This window comes from Phragmites australis, chromosome 9 (assembly GCF_958298935.1).
Source record: "Phragmites australis chromosome 9, lpPhrAust1.1, whole genome shotgun sequence".
Lineage (NCBI taxonomy): Eukaryota > Viridiplantae > Streptophyta > Magnoliopsida > Poales > Poaceae > Phragmites > Phragmites australis.
The window spans coordinates 23,555,766-23,570,316 of record NC_084929.1 but is presented as its reverse complement, the minus strand read 5'-3'; the positions used below and the strand labels follow the sequence as shown (position 1 = coordinate 23,570,316).

The window sequence follows — 14,551 nt, the reverse complement described above, 5'->3', positions numbered from 1 at the left end:
CAGCTCAGGCTCTTCACACCATCCCCCTGTCATGGCCTTTCGCGGTCTGGGGGTTGGACATTCTGCGTCCATTCCCCCGAGCAATCGGGGGCTATAAGTACCTCTACGTCGCCATCGATAAGTTCACCAAGTGGCCGGAGGCGGTCCCAGTCATCAAGGTGACCAAGAACACGGCGCTCCAGTTTATCCGCGGCATCACCAGTCGCTTTGGCGTCCCGAACCGGATCATCACCGACAACGGCACCCAATTCACGAGTGCCCTGTTCGGGGACTACTGCGAAGACCTCGGCATCAAGCTCTGCTTCGCCTCCGTTGCTCATCCTCGGAGTAACGGGCAAGTTGAGCGTGCCAACTCGGAGATACTGAAGGGCCTCAAGACCCGGACCTATGACGTGCTCGCAAAGCACGGGAAGGGATGGGTCGACGAGCTGCCCGTCGTGCTATGGGCTAATCGGACCACGCCAAGCCGCGCCACCGGGGAGACTCCATTCTTCCTCATCTACGGCGCTGAGGTGGTCCTCCCCTCCAAGCTCACTCTAGGCTCCCCTCGGGTGCTCGCATACTCTGAGGGCGAGCAGGAGCAGCAGAGACGCGACGACGTTGACTACCTGGAAGAGCACCGGCGACGTGCTGCCGTCCGGGCGGCTCGGTACCAGCAAAGCTTACGGCGCTATCACCAGCACCACGTTCGGGCACGGTCCTTTGAGGTGGGGGATCTAGTTCTTCGACGCGTCCAGACACGCGAAGGAAAGAATAAGCTATCCCCTATGTGGGAGGGTCCCTTCACCGTGATCGGGGTTAATTTGTCAATTCAATGTAAATGTTAATGTGTAATCGTTGTGTCAAATTCATTTTTCTGGATTCCATACGTTTAATCTGTCTGGTGAGATGCTCGATTGTGCGAGAAAAAGTTCGCTCTCTCATTTTCCCCGCTGATAAAAGAATCCCAATCAGTATGCACGCGGGCAGTTGCCGCTGACTTACGTCCGATGTGGTAGACTGTGGTGTTCGGTGTCGTGACAGGCTCCCGGGCACTACCGAGTTCCTGGGCGCTCTGGGCAATCCTATCACTCGAGCTGCTCGAGTAGTTAGGAGCTCAGACCCCAGGGGCGGGCTGTCGGTGCTCGGTCTGGTCTGTCATACCTGGGCGCCACCGAACCATAGGACCTCTGGGTTATGCCCTCTGCCTGCTCTTGTCCGCCAGTCTGGGTATTCAAGAGGTCTCGGGTCAAAAACAAGAGCAGTCTATAACAAGTACCGCACTAACAGAGCGCACCAAGCAAAGAAATTCCCTATTCTCTCTTAAGTCACAGGTCGACAATCAAAGCAAAAGCAGTTCGACCGCGAGGGCCTTGATGCCCAGGTCGCTGATCGGCCCCAAGGGTCCTCGTGTGGTCCCACCACTTAGGCATGAGTGGTCGAGATCACCCGACCCCAGGCTCCTCGCGTGCCCCTTGACGCTCGGGCGCCCCGACTGAAGGAACCAAGCCCCCGAGCACCCCGAGCTCGGAGCGCACGCCCCTCCTGGATCGGTCGGCCGAAAGGCCGACAGTTATCCGGTGAGTGGTTAACTTCAGAGAAATTTACATCCAATATTATTCTGTTCCCGAGTCATCCTCGGGGGCCCTCGTATGCTAATCTGCCCGGTGAGATGATCTCCTTGCGCACAAAACCCTGCCGTGTGTCTACTTTTTCCTAGAACGACAGAACGGTCCGTGGAAAGATGTACCATACGTGCGGTAATGTCCGACCGAAGTCCTTCATGGTGGTCGTGGTGTTCGGTCCGCTTTTAAGGGCCCCGAGCACTACCGAGTCCCTGGGTGCCCTGGGTAATCCTATCGCTCGAGCCACTCGAGTAGTCCGGAGCCTAGGCCTCGGGGGCGGGCTGTCGGTGCTCGGTTCGGTCCATCTTAAGCCCGGGCACCACCGAACCATGAGGACTCTTGGTCGCGTTCCCGCCCGTGCGTGTCTCCGGTCTGCTGACTGAGTGGTCGCGAGGTGAAAAAGTGTTCACCGGTCATGGCGTGTTCCGTGCTGGATCGATCCATCTCCCGAGCAAGGAAGTTCGAGTCTTTGCCTCCTGACTTAGAAGATGCGGACTCGTGAGGGCTCGGGGGCTGAACGCGCCAAGAACGACGATCGGTACGACTCCGTCCTCGGGGACGGAAAGGTCGGGAACGGCCCGACTGAGTACTCCCCGGGACCCCAAGGCAAAACATCAGAGGAAACGCTAAGTACTCAAGAGCACCGGAGTTGCGAGCCCAAAGAAAATCTCCTATTATATTTACAAAGGGGATACAAGCATTTCTAAGGGATCACTCCCATATTTACATCCAGCCAAGACAAAAACAAAAGAAGAGAAAACTACTACAAAAGCCTAATCGAAGGCAGAGTCGGCATTGGAGTCGTCTCCCCCGGGAGCTGGCGGCGGCGGCACTTCCCGCCTGAAGCCGGCCGCCACCTCGGTCGCGGTGCTCCAAACTGCTTCCTGGGCGGCCTCTCCCTCGGCTTTGACTACTCCTTCCCGCGCTGGCTCCAGCGGGAAGTTCGAGTCTCTGCTCCGGTAGCAGGCCAGGACGTACTCGGCCACCGCGTGGGCCAACCCGCGCTCTTCCCGGGCGGCAAGCTCCTGGACGGCCCAGGGCAGCACCTCGAGGCGCTCGCAGATCTGTTGAAGCCCCACAACTTGTCGTCCGAGGCCATCGCTCTTCTCGTCCGCGATGAGTCGCCCAAGGCCGGCCCTCTCCATGGCCCACCGCATCTGCCGGAGTACGTCCTCCAGCATCGTCTACAGGTTGACCCACGAGACAAAGGCAGTCTAGAGCTTCTCCTTCGTGACCCGCAGCTGCTCCTCGAGTTCCTGGCCCCCGGCCGCGCCAGAAGAACCGCCGTCGGTTGTGGAGCCGGCGGCTTGCTTTGTCTGCGCCACCAGTTCGGACAAGGCACGCTCACGGGCGGTCAGCTCCACCTCGTGTTTAGCGTTCTCCTCCTCCCTAGTGGCAACGGCCGCGCCCCTCCCGGCGGGCCAGCGAGTCCTCCCGGGCGCCCAGATCGGCCGCCGTGATCTCGCTGTCGACCTCCCGGATGGAGAGTTCCTCCTCCCACCGGCGGATGTCTTCTTTAATCTTCCGGAGGTCTTCTTCCCAACGTTGGAGGCTGGTGCGCGTCTGATCGGCCTCGCCCTCTCGGCGGGTCAGCTCAGCCTGGAGCTCCTCCGCAGCCTTCTCGCGGACCGCGACCGCCTCCTCCCTCTCCTGCGCCTGCCCCGCCGTGGCAAGGGCTTCGGCAGCCTGCTGCCGCGATGCCTCAGCCAGGCGGGCGGCGTCTTCTTGTTCCCGCACGGCTTCGGCGCGGGCGGCCTTTAGAACCTCCCGCTCCCGTGCGACCTCCGCTCGGGTATCTTCCAGAAGCTTCTGCTCCCGCGCGGGCCTCATCCTGGGTGCTCGCAAGCTGCGCCCTCTCCAAGACCAGCCGGGGTGCGCTCTGCTTCGAGCTGCCACTCCTTCGCGTCCACCGCCGCGCCAAGCCGCTCGACCACCACCTGGACGCCCTCGATCGCGGCCAGAAAGGGGTTGGCAGGCCCGCCGGGCGCCGGTGGAGCGCTGGTTTCCCCGCGATCCGCCTCCGGGGGGTCCGGGGTCCCCAAGGGTCGCCACACCATCATCCGCCCCGGGCTCGGCATGCCCGGGGTAGGTTGGACCGCTGCCGGGCGCTCGGGCGACGGTCGCATTCCTGCCTCGGCCGCCGCATCCGCCGGCCCCGGCAAGGCCGCTGCTTCCGCCACCATCCGCCCCGGGCTCTGCATACCCGGGGTAGGTTCCACCAGCGTCGAAGGTTCGGGCAACGTCTCTGTCCTTCCCTCGGCCACCGTTTTCGCCGTCCTCCCCTCGACCGCCGCATCCGCTGGCCCCCCCCCCCCCCGCCGTCGTTGCGTCCGCCTGCCTCGGCTCGGCCGACGGGATTGGCTCTGGCGCCGGCGCCGGCGCTCCTTCGATCGCGGCGGCGCCCGTGGGCAGCCTGCGGGAGATAGATGAAGTTTAAAATTGAAGCCTAGTTCGGGCAAAGAGCGCCCAAGAATCAGCGAAGGATGAAACTTACTCGGTCGTAGTCCTCCGGTACTGCCATTTGGCCGCCGGGAGCCTGAAGTCCGGGTCCGGCGGGGCCGGCCCAGAATCCTCCCGTCTCCTCTTCCGCCGGGGGCTCAGTGGGGCCGCCCCGCGGTTCCCAGGCGCCGAGTCAGGCCCCATCCTCACAAGGCGCGGTTCCAGGACCGGGAACGCCATCGCTGCCGATGGCGACGGCGGGGAGTCCGGCACTGGGATGTAGACTCGGGGGTGCTTCCCTCGATCCCCCGGCGCCGCCGCTGCGCTGTCGGCGGTGCCCTCCTCTCCAGTACGGCGGCTGCTGCCCGCAGCGGCTCCACCACCGGCCTGCGGCTCGCTGCACATGGCGCCCGGGCCACCGACCCACACCGGGCTCCCCGCGGTCTCCTCGCTGGCCAGCTCGTCCAATCCAGGGAGCTCAGGGGCCTCAGGGCTCCGGCTCCTCGGCCGGTCGACGAGCCCCTGGGCGTCGAACTCCGGCAACTTCGCCAAGATCGCCGCACGCTCGGGGTTAGCGCAGAGCGCCATCTCCGGCCACGGGAGCACCGCCCAGCTCGTGTCCTCCACGCCGGTCACCACTCGGGTCATGCCTCTCAGCTCCACTGGGCCCAGATCCCAGCTAGCGCCAATTTGGGTCCGGGTAATGTCTTCGGGCCCGGTGTAGAGCCAGCACGGCCAGTCCTGCTCCCGCAGGGGCGCCAGGAGGCGGCGCAAGAAATCCGCCACCACCATTACCGAGGTCAGCCCGGAGTCGCGCAGGAATCTGATGCACTCGAACACCGGCTCCAACCTCACGTCTTCCGGTGGCGGCACCTCCCACGTCGACTTTCGGGGCTCCGCCGCCGCTTCCGGTAGAACGAGACGATCATGGGGGTCGACGTCGACGAAGAACCAGTCCCGTCGCCACTCCTCCCATTTGCTGTGCAGCACCTGGGGGATGTACTGCTCCCCCAAGCCGTCTCGTAGCCGAAGATTGCAGCACCCCGTGACGTCCACCGTGGAGTACCCCCTCTTCTTCCCGGCCGGCCGCAGAACGAAGAAATGTCGGAGAAGCGTCACCGAAGGCACCACCCCCATGAACATCTCGCAGAGGTGCGCGAACACCGCCAGCACCACGACAGAGTTGGGGCTCAAGTGCACCAGTTGGATGCCGTAGGTGTCGAAGACTTGGAGGAAGAAAGTTGAGAACGGTGGCACCAGTCCCGCCGCCACAAAAGAAGTGAACAAGACAATTCGCCCGGGAACGGTCGTCACCGGCGGGAAGTTCGCCGGCGTCACCACCGCGGCTCCCTGCTGGCCCTCGGGGACTAGCAGCTTCTTGATCTTCTCCGCTGCCTCTTCATTCTTCAGGCGAGACTCCGGCAGCACGCTGTCCGGAGTCCTGTCACGACGGCCTCCTCCGGCCCTCGGCATCTCGACGGGAGGGAAAGTTTTTTTGGTGGTGGAGAGGAAGGAGGAGAAGCGCTCCGATCGCCTGATTTGGCAGAGAGGCGTGGGGCCATTAATTGCACGGGTCCCATCCCGTATCATCCGGCATATCTCGGGATAACGTTGCCAGGACCAAGACGTTCCGCCTGCCACCCTGCCGTTGCAGAGGAACAAGACAGGGCGGGCACGCCAGGTGCCTCTGTGGCTGCCTGGTGGGGCCTCTCAACGGTGCCCGTTGCCAGGGCGTCCACAGTGACGAGCGACCGGACGCGCGCCGCATTTTTCCATCGCCCCTGCCACTTCGCCCAGAGAAAATGATGACGCCTTTCTCAGCCGCGGTGTCTTGAAACTTGTGCCCCTTCCCTCCCGTTCGGGGTATGTCATGGCCGGCGAGTGCATAAAAGAGTCGGCACACCGGAGGGATAGGAAAGGGAGAAAAAAAGAGAAGAAGAGAGTCAACTGAGACACCCAGACGAAGAAGACGAACCACGCAACGAACCAAGCCAACAGGCGAAGTCATCACAAGCAAGCCTGAGCAGAGCTCCGGCCGAAGAACAAGGAGCCTCAAGCTCTTAGTTAGACACTATACTCTTGTAACCAGATACACCCTCAGGGGACCCCCTCGGGACAGTTATTGCATCCATACAGGAGTAGGGTATTACGCCCCCGTGCGGCCCAAACCTGTCTAAACTCCGGTGCATTTACTTCCCTTTGCACTAGGTCGAACATCCCCGACCACCGGTCGTTGCATTTACTTCCACTTCCATTTATTTCTCCGACGAACTTATTCAGGATCATCTCCCCGGCCGAATCTCTAAAAAGGGGTCTCTCGGGATCCCTGCGACAGGAGTTAATCCTCCGACAAGTGCCATAGTACACCTTGTACGATAGGTTTAATAATCGCCATGATATAAATAAGGCATGTACGGATATTCTAGGCAGTTCATTGTGTTCTAAACAAAAACTATTCTCAGATTAGGAAATAAACCCACTAAATAACACAATCTGGGAAAGTTACGCTCGAGACTCTGAGTGTGATACGCCTCCTCGACCTGGCTATATAAGGAGGTGATGGGGTACGTTGAAGGGAGGCAGGGCGAAGAGAAGCCAGGACAAGCCAAAGAGAGCCAAACATAAGCAATATGAGGTCTGATAGAAATAAAAATAACCATTCAGACCCATAACACATTCAAGCCACTATTAGATTCATTCGACGAGAGCTTCGTGATTTAGAACATGAGATAACTCGTCGAGATTCATAGGAGCGGATATAAACACACCCACATTGTAATTATCTTCTTCTGAGAGGAAGCCGAAACCTGTATAAAATCTCGTATCCTACTGTTCAATATGCATAGTTGATGACCAAGTATCCCTATCTTAAATAAGTATTTGCATAATCGACTTTACCAATCATCAACATATCGGACGAATATAATCGTGGATTGAATCTACTATGGATCTCATTGGGTTGTTTCTGCTTCAATCTGACCTCGTATTGCTTCTGCTTAGCTCTTTTTCTGACTTGTCTTTTTCTCATCTTCCTTCTCTTGGTGTACCCCTCCACTTCTTATATAGTCAGGTTGGGGTCGTATACCATACTCGAAGTCTCAAGTATGTTATCTAGAGGATTCTTTTCTAATCCGAACATAATTTCTGTGTAGAACACGATGAAATTTTTGGAATATCTGCACATGGTTTATTTACCTTATAGCGGTTATTAAGCATACCATACAAGGTAACAGATACGTGTATAATGGTACTCCAGATATACTCTATTTATAGTAATTCCTTAATTATTAATTATCAAATCCTCATCCTAGCTATAGTGAATTAAGTTTTAATTTATACCGTCTTATGATGTGAATGTGACAGTGTAAAAAAAACCTCTAATGTGTCAGCACTACATCAAAGCTAATCACCCGTGGGGATGCCAACTCACCTAAGACTATCCCCAACCGATTACCGTCAGGGTCCAGAATCCCTTTACGAAGGGATTTTCATTCCCTTAAATGATCGAATGATTTCTCTTCACGGTTCTCGTTACGAAGAGATTATCAAGATCATTACTTTCAGGATGTGATTCTCTCTCCTTTCACTTCACGAATCACTTCGAAGAAAAATTGTTAGAGATGAGAAAAAATAAAAAAATAGAAAGGGAGAGGAAATTAAAAAATAAAAAATAAAGAGAATATAGTTAGGATGGTCTTAGATGAAACCACCTTCGGACCTGCCTTGCACGGTTTTACAAGTTAATGGCCGTAACTGTCCAGTTTTCAAGTTGTTGGACTTAATTTCACTCACCTTGCAAGTTGATGTACTTGCAGGGGCGGGTCCAGGCGGGTCCCGGGTGTGCCCCGGCTGGAGACTGCCAAATCGATTCCCCATGCTACTCTGATTATCCTCTTCCATTTTCTCTACTTAATTTATCACATTTGTGCTCCCGAGTTTGAACCCTAGCGACGGCCCGCGCGGAGAGTGAAGGTCGATGAGATGCGGCAGTGGCACAAATCTTGTATCCCGGCCCAGCGCCTTGCGGGTGACCTTGGCGACGACAGAGCTCGAAGCTTGGCGCGGATGCCCTCCATAGAGAGAGTGATTTCTTCTAGCTTGCTTGGATGGATTCTCATCGTTTGCTGTATCATGTGGTTGATTTTTTTTTCCCAACCTAACCAAATCGAATGATCGAATCAGGAGGCAAGAAGGTGTGTGATGAGGATGTCAAGGAGAACCAAACAGCCTTTGCAAACTATTACGTGAGGAAGAAGGTGAACCCATTGCTAATCTTTTCGTCAGTTGGCACTTGTCATATTTTCAGTCCTATGATGATATGGACATGTATCATACCTGATCCTCCTCTATCACTGCTCAATTCAGATGCTTAAAATGTCCGCTTTTTCTTGATTCTGAGCTTTCAGGCTGCCACTTTTCTTAACTGAATTTGCAGGAGTTAGAGTATAATGCAGCCATTTGTATCTATCCTCTTACAATTCTGAACGTTTAGGATGCCACAATGCCTGCGAGATGTAGCAGGATGTATGGCTATTTGTTTGTATGCTTACGGTCCAGTTCAAAGTGATGTATGACTCATCTGCAAACTTATGTCCATGTCAATCTGTTCTGTTAACGTCCATGTCAATCTAGTTCATGAAAGATCTTACGACAAAAAAAATCTAGTTCACGAATGGTGCTTACTTCAAATACTTGACAAGTATGCAGTACTTAACGACCTGATTAATATTTAGTTTATTTCATGGCCAATAAGTATACCTCATGACTTAGCCAAATTTCAATTAGCAATTGTATGTAGCGTGTGTGGAATAGTCACATCCATGAGAATTTTTCTAGATCCGCCACTGTATACTTGTGATACAATTTACTTTAAAAAAACTACATAGAAAACTACAGTTGCAGGTTTTTCCTTTTTCTTTGTTGAGTGCAACTACAGCAGACTTGGGACTTGCAGGAGCATCAGCCGGTTTCGTTACGCTCCGGGCACCTGCTACTGGGTTGAGAAGATCCGGGCCGTGGAGCCATCGTTGACTAGACAGACAGACAACCCGTGGACATGAGTGAGCCGCGGGGCCCAGTGGACGGTCCTACTCGCTCGAATGCGTTTGAAATTTCTTCGTGTGGACCGGGCTTCCCTCTGTATTCTCTAGTGTGCCATGTCCTCCTGCTACAATGCTACGTACTCAAGGAGTCTCAGACTACTTCCACTACTGCCTTGCGAGCCGCAACGACAGCATCAGTCCGTTCCATCGGGGGCAATCCTGGTGGTTCACGGGCAGAGATGCCAGCCGGAGGGTTCTCGGTGTCGTCGGCACCGCCCGGCACGGAGTTTGAGGCCAAGATCACGCCGACCGTGGTGCTGTCGTGCGTCACGGCGGCCACCGGCGGGCTCATGTTCGGCTACGACATCGGCATCTCAGGTACGGCAGGCGCCCTGTCTAACAACAGAGGCCACTCCTCTCAGGGTCCATTTGGTTCGAGAGATGAGGTGGGATGGGATAGAGTGATCCCTGTTTTTATGGTGTTTGGTTCAGGTGCAGCAGAGATGGGATGATCCCTCCTAAAAAATATTCTCTTAATATGCTGAATAAAGATATCCTTTAAAATTGGTTGGATGAAGCTATCCATCTTTGCTAATCATGCATATTAGTAAAATAATTAATGATATTAATATGCTTATATTACTTATTAGTACATATTACTATTAGATTAGAATTTGTAAGAATTAATGTACTAATTATTGCTAATTAATGAGCTAATTAGAGTATGATTATGGTTAATTAGTATATTTTATTGTTAATTAGTAATGACTATGGCAAGAGTAACATTAATATATGTTGGTGCATGTTGATTAGTGTATTATTAATAATTATTATTTAAAATTAAAAAATATAATTAGTTGATGATTCTCATCCCCATCCATCCTCGTCCCTCCAACCAAACAAAAAAAAGACTCATCCCATCCAACCAACCAAACAAAAAAAAGGATCATCACATCCCTAAAAACAGGGACGGTCCTATCCCATCCCACTTTGTCTCCCAACCAAACAGACCCTTAGCTTCATCCATCCCTGTACATGTGTACACACTATATATATACATACAGGGCCGGTCCTGATATTTTGGTGGCCCGGGGCGAGATTAAAAATGGGGCCCTATTAAATATAAATTTTGAAATATTTATGTACCACAGTGGCTCAAAGCAATAGTGGTATTTTTTATATCAAACAAATAGCAGTTGTATGTATCATATGGAAAAACTAGCATGTCCCGGTACACAATAACATAAACAGAGAAAACAAGATGTAGACGAAACATATGACTATATGATAGGGTAAAATAAAGACATACTTTTCAGTCAAGTCTCTGTATTTATCAGCACCAAGATTAGCAATCATGACTCCATCACCCAACTTGAAAACAGAAGCTAGCTTATCATAAATCTAAAAAATATATAAGAATATGATTATACATGTTAGACATAATGAATGTAGCTAAACTTACAAAGTAAAATTGCGGCTTGCGCGCGGGGGTGGAATGGAGCCATGGAGGAGTTAGTTGGGTCGAACCAGGATTGGTTTGGCTGGCTAGGTGCTTGGTTGAATTGGGTCAAAGATGTAGAATAATATTTTACACATTAGGTGTAGTGTAGCATATATATATATATATATATCATCTGCTAGCTCCAGAAAATTATGCGAAATCCCTCTTACATCATGGCATAATTAACTAAGAACGCGGTCAATGTGTCATGTTCGAGATTGTACTATATAGTACGTACATGATAATATTAGAATGGGAAAATCGCTAAACTTGCCTGCAACTTTAGGGATTTATAAGAAATCTCCTATAACATTTCACTCCTATAACATTTTCACTGGTCTAAAAGCTTAGAATACCCGCTAAACTAACAGTGTCGCATGTGAACGGATGTCAGTTGACGTTCAAAGTCCAAGCTAACGGTGTTAACTAAAATGCGTAGTTACGTGTAGTTCTGTTCTGTTAAATAGATCTAAAGATGTAGCTTTGCGATAATACTATAGACCGCATAAGTGTAGTTCTTTAAATTTTGCTAAAAAAATTATATATGTTGTTATCATGATTTCCAATACTAATTGTGTTTTGAAACTTCATCCCTCTGAAAAAAGAAGTGCTATGAAAATTCATCCCTTGAAAAAGAAATGTTTTTAATATTCAAACGGTGGGATTAGATATCTCAAGCAATGCGTCCACAAGAAAACAAAATAACTGAACTTTCATAGGACGTTTCCACTGGCACTAAGAAATGTTCCCAGTCACGCCGGGGCCATCATAATATTATGAGTTCATTTGGTTCAGCGCCCCAGCTGCCAAAAGTTGGCGCGCCCACGCACACGAGACCGTTGTTTGGTTCGACGCTAACACGTTGGCAAGCCCGCACGTTGCCCATGCTCTCGCACCCGCGTTAGTTCATTTTCTCGCCAATTCAGGGGCAAAACGCTAGCGCAAAAATCATTCGCCAAAAAGTTGGCCAGCCAAGCTTTGGCGAGGCTAATCCCAGCGTAATCCAAACGTGCCCTATATGTCTTGTAAATAAGGTTGCAACATACATGTGCAAGTAGTAGGCTTAATTTGGACGGACATTTCACAAAGTTTGTCAAAAAACATTTCACAAAGTTCGTCAAATTTAAAAGACCGTGCCGAAATAAAATATATCTTCGGGTAAAAAAAAAAAAAGTAGTCCGCAAGGCACCCACAGATAATCCTTTTGGGAAAATAGTGTGAAATGATTATGCTCTAGACTCCCTCTAGTAAAAAAAAAATATTGTTTTGAGTTACGAGCAGTCGATACATTTAAATGTGTACTATCAATATCCTTTTTAATATTTCAACTGAACTTGTGAAAATAGTATGGCTAGAATTATCTTGAAAAGTAGATTCATAGTATTACAACTTTGTTGTATTTACATATGTTTTATATTAGTAATTAATGGTGAAAGACTTAAAGTAATATATTGGTGACCGCATCATATCTAAAATAACACTCTTTTACGATTGAAGGAGCATATACTGAGATGATAATAATAAAGTTCCAACATATGTAATGAGAAATAACAATTAATTATGGTAGTTAGTTTAGTCCCAGTAAGAATTATTTTGATTTTGGGAGTATTACACGTATCAATAATTCAGCAACGAACTTTTGCGTCATTGGGACGAACTACAAAAAATAGATCTCAATTGTGGAGAAACTAATGATTGATTTATTAGGCGGCGTGACGTCGATGGATGACTTCCTGCGCGAGTTCTTCCCGATGGTGCTTCAGAAGCTCGATGGTAGAAAGAAGAGCAACTACTGCAAGTATGACAACTAAGGCCTGCAGCTCTTCACGTCGTCCCTCTACCTTGCCGGCCTTACTGCCACCTTCTTCGCTTCCTATACCACCCGCCGCCTCGGACGCCGCGTCACCATGCTTATGGCAGGCGTCTTCTTCATCGCCGGTACCATCTTTAATGGTGCCGCCCAGAACCTCGCCATGCTCATTGTCGGCAGGATCTTGCTCGGCTGTGGCGTCGGCTTCGCCAATCAGGTAATTACTATCTGCGGAATTCAACCACGACATGTAGGGGCTATGTTTTTTTGTTTTCTTGGAAGCTATCAGAAATCAGTTATGGAACTTGAGAATACCCATTTGTCCAAGTTGCAATGATCGTCTACTGGATCCGTGCAGGTCGTTCCTCTGTTCCTGTCGGAGATCGCGCCTACGAGGATCCGCGGTGGGCTCAACATCCTGTTCCAGCTCAACATCACCATCGGCTTCCTCTTCGCCAACCTCGTCAACTACGGCACCCACAAGTACGTCCTCTCCAATTCGCACCATAATTACTGACACGCACGTACCTGCCGGACAGGCGATAACCGAAGCTGAGCCGCATGCAGGATCAGCCCGTGGGGCTGGAGGCTTTCGCTGTCCCTCGCCGGCATCCCGGGCGCGCTGCTCACCCTCGGCGCGTTCCTCGTGGTGGAGACGCCCAACAGCCTCATCGAGCGCGGCCGCCTGGAGGAAGGCAAGGCCGTGCTCAAGAGGATCCGCGGCACCGACAACGTGGAGCCCGAATTCAACGAGATCGTGGAGGCCAGCCGCATCGCCCACGAGGTCAAGCACCCCTTCCGCAACCTCCTCCGCCGCCGCAATCGCCCCCAGCTCGTCGTCGCCGTCCTCCTCCAGGTGCTTGTTCTCGTTCATCACAACTACGCACCGATCCGATGCACGTGAATCCACGGTTTCAACATGTATATCTACGTGTATGCAATGAAGATATTCCAGCAGTTCACGGGGATCAACGCGATCATGTTCTACGCGCCGGTGCTGTTCAACACGCTGGGGTTCAAGAGCGACGCGTCGCTCTACTCGGCGGTGATCACTGGGGCGGTGAACGCGCTGTCGACGCTGGTGTCGGTGTACGCGGTGGACCGGGTGGGGCGGCGGATGCTGCTCCTCGAGGCCGGCGTGTACATGTTCTTGTCGCAGGTGACCTTCGCGGTGGTGTTCCGGACCAAGCTCACCGACCGCTCCGACAACCTCGACCACAGCTGGGCCATCATGGTCGTCTCCATGGTCTGCGTCTTCGTCTCCTCCTTCGCCTGGTCCTGGGGCCCGCTCTGCTGGCTCATCCCCAGCGAGACGTTCCCGCTCGATACGCGCACCGCGGGGCAGAGCGTCACCGTCTGCGCCAACCTGCTCCTCACCTGCGTCATCGCGCAGGCCTTCCTCTCCATGCTCTGCCGCCTCAAGTACGCCATCTTCGCCTTCTTCTCCGCCTGGGCCGTCGTCATGTCGCTCTTCGTCCTCTTCTTCCTGCCGGAGACCAAGAACGTGCCCATCGAAGAGATGACCGAGAGGGTGTGGAAGCCGCACTGGTTCTGGAAGCACTTCATGGACGACGACGACGACCACCTCATCGTCAACCTGAACTGCAGCGCGCGCCAATAACTAATTAATGGCGACGTTTAACTTGATAGTATTGCTGCTGATACAAGGCATCTTTAATTGGGAAATGGGTCGATATATGTTCAGCTTTATCGATCTCATTCTCATGCGTGACATCAGAAAACCCTGTACTGAAATCTAATCACACAGTCTGCAGATAAACTGCTTTTCTCCAACTGCTTTACCAAATTAAGTAGGTAATTTGGTTTCTACTCCTGTTCTAGCATATGCCGCTATAATCAGCAAGGGATTCTGCCTTGGTCTTCCTTGCAATTGCATTATTCAAACATATTGTTGATCATATCGAATTTCCCTCAAATCAATTTATTGTGTATCTGCAATGCCTGTAGCGAGATGCAAATCTAGATCAATATTGCACACATACTTACCAATCACAAATAGTATAAATATCAAACACTGATGGACTTCTAAAATACCTAGAACTCATATGCAAACATGCTCAAGCATAAAGAACCAAACTTTGGTTTGGATGGTTAGTAGAGATGGTTGTATTCCTGCCCACTACGGATCAAATCA

At 51.9% G+C, this 14,551-nt stretch overlaps 1 pseudogene; it reads left to right on the top strand.

The window, feature by feature from the left end:
- Positions 1-9,139: 9,139 nt before the first annotated feature.
- Positions 9,140-14,224, top strand: LOC133928840 (sugar transport protein MST4-like; annotated as a pseudogene).
- The last annotated feature ends 327 nt before the right edge of the window (positions 14,225-14,551 follow it).